Source organism: Psammomys obesus, unplaced genomic scaffold (assembly GCF_907164565.1).
Source record: "Psammomys obesus unplaced genomic scaffold, mPsaObe1.curated_primary_1811, whole genome shotgun sequence".
Lineage (NCBI taxonomy): Eukaryota > Metazoa > Chordata > Mammalia > Rodentia > Muridae > Psammomys > Psammomys obesus.
Window position 1 is genome coordinate 19,175,968 of NW_026596117.1, and position 7,286 is coordinate 19,183,253.

The 7,286-nt window shown below is 40.4% G+C and overlaps 1 pseudogene; it reads left to right on the plus strand.

Moving 5' to 3' along the window:
• On the plus strand, window positions 1–4,402 carry LOC129692723 (DNA-(apurinic or apyrimidinic site) endonuclease-like; annotated as a pseudogene).
• The last annotated feature ends 2,884 nt before the right edge of the window (window positions 4,403–7,286 follow it).

Consider the following 7,286-nt stretch of genomic DNA (forward strand, 5'->3'; position numbering starts at 1 on the left):
ATGGCTCTGCAGGTAAAGAAATCTCTTCTGTATTGTATGGATGCAACACCTGTCAATTAAAAAAAAACAAAAACAAAACTATGGCCCATGGCTATGAAAGGAAATAGGTGGGACTTCTGGAAAGCAGAAGGGATTCTGGGACAGAGCCAGGCACACAAGATTGGTGAGCAAAATGTGAGAAAGATGGGTTCATGGTGCCTGAGCTCAGGTAGCCGGCCATGTGGCAGTTGTAAATTAGTATAGTGGGGTAAATGAAGTTATAAGCTAGTCAGAGAAGAGCCTAGCTATATGGCCTAGGTATCTGTGTACTATTTAATGATTCTTATGAGTCATTATTCCAGTAGCTAAGGGACAGGAGGAAAAACCACCCTCAGCATAATGGTGTCCTACTACTACAAGGCCCTTGCCACCAAGCCTGACAATCTGAGTTTGATTCTGTAGCCCCACATGGTAGAAGGGAAGAACCAACACCCACAAGCTTTCCTCTGACCTCCGTGCATGCACCACGACACACATGGAATTACACCCCCACACAGAGGCACACACATAAAAATAAATAAATAGCAAATAAATAAATTTAAGAACAAATATTTTAAGATGTTCCTGAATATACCATTCACAAAATTTTGTAGTTAATTTACCATTACGTCATTTGTTGGGAAAAGTCTTTCAAATTACTTTTAAGATGTTGCCCTGTGCTAGATGCTGGTGTGTGTGTTGACTTGTCAATACTATGTTAGTTGGAAGACTCGGAATCTACGTGAACTTATGCAACATCACATAGGCACATCCAGAAGCTCCTCACCCGTCCTATCACACAGACTTCGGCATCTAAATCCACCTGTGAACCTGTCTGTTCATAAAGACAGCTGTGCATGGTGAAAAATAAGCAGCTGCTTCACCACGTGACCTTTTTATTTCTGTGATATAAAAGTTCAAGTTCAGAGTCTTTTTTCAGCAAATGATGTTTTTTGTTTTGTTTGTTGGTGTTGCCCAATTGACCAAAAACGGTTTCCAATTTAACATGCGGATTCGTTTCAGCCAGCCTGGGTCTCCCCAGAATCCATCGGTCTGTTGACAGGCTTGGAGTAAACCAAAGAGCTAGGCATCCCAGCAGCCCTTGCAGAATGACTGCTGCCCCAGCTTGGCTTCCTGTCTAAGTGTTTGAGTGATAGGGAAAATAGCATTACGTAGTTTCACTTTTTAATTAAAAAGCTCAGATTTCAAGGATCACAACTTCATTAAATTTTCATCCTTGGCTAGTTATTCCTGCAATTAAAAACGACTTTTCTCAGAAACAAATTTGCTATGTAGTGTGTTTAAATCAACGCGGAGGATTTCTCATTTCATTCTCACTTGTGTAATATTCAAATCTCTCTAGATGTTGTGGTTTGAAAAACTGGCAAAGTCACTGCATGAGAGTAAGAACACTCTCATTTAAAGAGATCTTTCTCCTTTCCCATGAAGAGGACTGCAAACACCGTGTAAAGGCTATAAGGTCAGGGTTGCTGGAGCAACATGGTAACCAGTTCACCATGATGAAAGCTTTCATGTCATCCAGAAAGTCGTCAGGGGTGTTCATGAGGGAAATTACACCGTAAAGGTGACGTTTTTTAAAAGGTCATTGTATCCCTAAATGTAGTGCTGAGAGAGCACCATCAGAAGGTACTATGTCAGAGAAAGAGAGACTAAATGGCCACTCCATGAAAAAGAAAGTATTAGTCTATGCCCTATGGTGTACTGGAACGACGAGGTCTTCTGTCTTGAGGTAGCGGACCACGCATGAAAACAAAGTTACCTATGGAAACAAAATTCCATGTGCTACTGAGATTCCAGGATTGCGGCCACTCACAGAGGAAGGAGAGAAAACCTAACCATTATCATGTGCAACATTAAATTCCACGTGGTGAGTTCCATCTAGGTGACTCTGATCTTTGGGCTAGCTGCAAGTAGAAAAAGATAAACATGAACTCACAGTGGAGCCGGAAGACCAAAAGGAGGCTAAAAATTCCCTGGTAAATGGAAAAGGCTTAAATGTAGATCGTCTTAGAAATATTGTTAAGAATGAACTCAGGAAAAAAAAAAAAAAAAAGAACTCACTAAGGATTTTATAAAAGGCACAAGTGGGTTATCGGACACAAAATATAATGTTAGCTATCCCACTACCACCAAAGACTTCTGAATATAAAACTATATGGTATAGAGCACTAAAAACAAAACCAAAAAAAATATGTAACTTACATTTTTTTAAAAAGATGAAAATGAGTAAACAAAGACACAAAATACTTTAAAATTTACAGGTAAAAACAATTAAATAGAACTAACAAAATTATAATTACTTAGGTTACAATATAAAAAATATGTTAAGCAGATTAGCACAAATGAAGAACCAGTGAACTAGAAAATGATTTTTATAATATGTCACAAAGATATGACACAATAACATGAGCAGAAGTTTCAGAGATATTAAGGATGAGCTACATTATTACATGAACCTATTTTAAGTTTCAGAAAGAAAAGTCATAGATAATGGAGGCGAGGTAATATTTAAAGACTGGAAGACCGAAAGTTCTGGGCAAAAACAAAAAAATGATGGAGGACATAAGTCCACATATACAAAAGTGTCAAACAAAAAAGCTGTACAGAAATCCATACCTGTATACCTAGTAGTTTACCATACAGAATGCCAACGAAAAGGTTTTTGAAAAGACCTCAAAGGTGGGCAGAGAGAAACAAATCTGATGACCTACCAGGAAATAACAACCAAACTTTTTAGCCCATTTTTGCAACACAGAGATGTTTCCTCCAGGACACTGAGGAAAAGGATCCAGCAATGAAAAGTGATGGAACCAGTAAAGCTATATTATATAAGAATAAGCATGGAATCTTATGTAAGAAGTGGGAAATAGTAAGATCTGGAGAGGACAGGAACTCCACAAGGAGAGCAACAGAACCAGAAATTTGAACACAGGGGTCTTCCCAGAGACTCATACTCCAACCAAGTACCAGGCTTGGAGATAACCTAGAAGCCTTGCACAGATGTAGCCCATGGCAGTTCAGTGTCCAAGTGGGTTCTATACGGGAAGAGGGACTGCCTCTGACATAATCTGATTGGCCTGCTCTTTGATCACCTTCCCTTGAGGGGGGAGCAGCCTTACCAGGTCACAGAAGATGACAATGCAGCCACTCCTGATGAGATCTGATAGACTAAGATCAGAAGGAGGGAGAGGAGGACCTCTCCTATCAGTGGACTTGGGGAGGGGCACGCGTGAAGAAGGGGGAGGAAGGGTGGGATAGGGAGGGGCTTATAGGGGGTTACAAAGTGAATAAAGTGTAACTAATAAAAATATTAAAAAAAAAAAAAAAAGAATAAGGATGGGGACCAGTCCTGTCGTCCACGGCGGGACAGGTAGACTCCATTCTTTGCGCCTGTAAAAAGCTGCCTGTCTGTATCATGGGATGGTGTCCAGAAACACAGAGGCCAAAGGGCTTTCAGCGCAGGGACGCCAAAACTTGAGGAGGCAGGCACAGCAGCGGCAGATGGAGAAGAGCCCTCATGGAAGCAAGAGACCAAGAAGAGTGAGGTAGGAGCAAAGAAAAAATGTGAAAGAGAAGGCTGTTCCCTGCAGAGGTTCCTCCAGGTCAGGAAAACAACAAATCTGACACACTGAAGTTAGGCTCCTGGAACGTGGATGGGCTTCTAGCTCGGATTTAGAAAAAAAAGTTAGATTGGGTAAATGAAGAAGCCCCAGGCATCTTGTGGCCAAATGTTCAGAGAACAAAGTACCTGCTGACCTCACCCCTCAGTACTGGTCAGCTCAAGCAGAAGAAGAAGTATATACTGATGGAGGTCTGCTTTCTCGCCAGTGCCTTCTTGAAGTCTCTTACAGCGTTGGTGAGGCAGAGCACCATCAAGCATGGCTATCCGTGGCTGAATTGGACCTCCATGGTGCTGATAACTAACAGCAAGGTACCCAATGCAGACCGAACTCGGATAAAACTGGTTATCCTTGGCGTTGAGATGAAGCTTTTCACAAGTTTCCAAAGGACTTGGTTTCCCATAAGCCCATTTTCCATGTGGGCATCTTAAATGTGGTTCTTGAAGAAACTGACCTTCATAACCCCAAAGGAAACGAAGAGTATGCGGGCTTCACTGCCCGGGAACACCCAGGCTTTGGAGAATTGGTCCGAGATGTACCACTGGCTGACAGTCCCCGGCATCTCTGCCCCAATACTGCCTGCCTATGTGCATACTGTTTGAACTTTCATGATGAATTCTCCACCTGAGAATGTTGATTGGGGCCTTGAGCACTTTCTGTTGTCCCTCTCTCTTTTATCCGCATCGTGAGACAGCAAGACTCATTCCAAGGATCTTGGCAGTGATCAGTGTCCATTTACCTAGCACTGCGACACCCCTCCTGAATTCGCTTTAAGCCTGAAAAATTAGACCCCTTAGTAAACCTTTAGTAGTTTTCGAGAAAGGTCCAACCTATTAGTTCTTCTTTAGACATCCTTTAGGGTCAAGGATTTTGTTTTTGTATGTGTCCCTTTCCTTTATAAACATTAAAAAAAAAATCTGATAGTTTCCTTTGAGGAATTTAAGTTTTTGTTTCTTTGTTTTGCTTTTTTTTTTAAGCCATAGTTTAAAAGAGGAGGGGGAGGAAGGGCTGGAGAGAAGGTTCAGCTGTTAAAGCATGCACTGCTCTTGCAGAGGCTCTGGGTCCACTTACCAGCAGCCACAGGGTGGCTCATGACCACTGGTTACTCCAGTTCCAAGGGATCTGACGTGGAGTTCTGATCTCCCCTTGGAGAGATCTGCTCATAAACAGTATGCGCACATGCGTGCTAACACACGTGTGCCCGTACTAATAAGCAAATATTTTAAAAGAAAGAATAAACAAATCAAAACATATTCTTAAAAGGAAAACTTGACTGACTGAAATTAAAATACAATGATTTGCTCAGGAGAGGGCCAAGGTATAAATGTAACACTCTACTTACCCTTTCTTGTTAAATCTAATATTTTACATGTATAGACTAAATTATGGGAAAGTATTTATACTTTCAATATGGTAGATGGAAACTTTTGCATGAAAACAATAATTAAAAAAGAACTCAGCTTCTATTAAAAGAAGAAAAATAATGATGAAACAATTTCATAGAGTAGTCACAATCAATTAAATTGAAGTAGCTGAAGGTTTCCTGAGTGAAAGAAAAGAAAAATCACAAAAATGTACTGGCTGCTTTTCATAAAAGGCACACTAAAAGCATAAGGACCCAGAAATGTTAAAAGCAAAAGGGACACGGGGTGGCAAATATTTAGGAGGTTAATTTTAGTTATGTTAGAACCAAACAAATAAAACCAAACAAAAAATGTAAACATGAAAGGTGTCACTAAAAATGAAGCAGCTCATTACCTCTTAAGACACTCACCAGGATGGACACTCAACCAAAGACCATGAGTGGATAAAACCTAGAACCTCTGCTCGGATGTGACCTGTGATAGCTCAGTAATCAATTGGTTTCCCATAGTAAGGGGAACAAGGACTATTTCTAACAGGAACTCAATGACTGGCTCTTTGACCTCCCCACCCCCCAAGGGAGGAGCAGTACTGTTAGGCCACAGAAGAAGACTTTGCAGCCAGTCCTGAAATACCTGACAAAACGGAGTCATATGAAAGGGGAGGAGGTCCCCCCTTATCAGTGGACTTGGAAAGGGGCAGAGAGGAGATGAGGGAAGGAGGGTGGGATTGGGGAGGGAATGAGGGAGCGAGATACAGCTGGGATACAGAATTAACAGAATGTAACTAACAAGAAAAATAAAATTTAAAAAAAAGACACCAGACATGGACAGTGATTCTGAGCTTGGATACATGCAATAACAAAGCCTTCACAGGTCAGAATAAGTGACAGGGCCACACAGGAGTACTCATCCATCTCAGTTATCCGTAAAAGTTTAGAACATGGTAAATCTTTGCAAAAATTTGTAAAATGAAAATATAGAAAAAAAGCAAATGGATCAATGCATTAGGCACATATAAAATATATCTTCATAGTTAATATATACATATGTATATTTCAACCCTGCCTCTTTGAAGCTAGAGAGATGCTTTTGTGACTAAGAGTGCGTATTGTTCTTGCAGAAGACCCAGGTTTGGTTCCTGGCACCCACGTCAGCCGTTTCACAACATCCTGTAACTCCAGCTGTAGGGGTTAAAATTCCTCTGGCCTTCATGAACACCTGCACTCATAGACACATACAGATAATCAAAAAGGTACTTTAAAAAACATCTTGCCTCTAACAATTAAAAAAAAAAATCTCAGTCTTCAGGAGGTCTACTTGATAATCTGATAGTGCTGACTGATAACAATGTATCTATGCTTGTAATCGTTTAAAGAATAGATTCTGAGCATTAAAAAAAAAAAAAACAAAGACAGTGAATAAATGCCCAAGTTAGCTTGATGTAGTTTCCAGTGCGTGTATATTTCAAAACATCATGTTGTACACGGTAACTGTACAAAATTTCACTTGCAGGTTAAAAAGAAATTCTTGGTTATTTAAAAATGTATTCCAAACTTTCCTAAAACATATTAAATATTTCAGACCCTGACCACATACTAATTTATAAAATAAGTCTCAAAATATTACCTATTTCTAATACTATCAAGTAAATTATAGCCTGTTCAAAAAAGTTTTCATAAAATTCAATGACTGTTACTTGGTCGTGGGTAATGGTTACCCACACAGAAAAGAAAAAAAGGTTGGATTGTTGCCTTCTACCACACATATTAATCAAGAGCACTAGAAAGTATGTAGTTGAAAAGCAGATCTGTAATTCATTTTCTCCTGCCTGAAGATGGAGAGTAGTAAAGAAAAGAACACAGCTCAGCCTAGCAAGCATGCTACTGGCAGGCACCTTGGCAAACAAATTCATGGGGCTTATGAATGGAATAGTCGTGTCTGTGGGATGTTTTTCACAGGATAGACCTGGTCTTTTGAAATACACCACAGTAAACAAGTAAGGTTACGGGTTTGGGCTGTATAGATGAAGAAACCAACACGAATCTCACACATTGCCCTTCAAGGGCCTCTCTTGAAATGTGGTCCACAACACATCCAATACGGCAAGATGGGGCCTGCACCTCAAAATTACTTCATCCTTGAAGCTACTGTTGGAGGTTGTACTGGATAAGGCCTGCATGTACGGGTACCTGTATGTGTGTGTGTGCATGTGTGTGAGAGAGAGGGACTCAATCATCTGAACCTCTGGTCTTCATTCAGATAC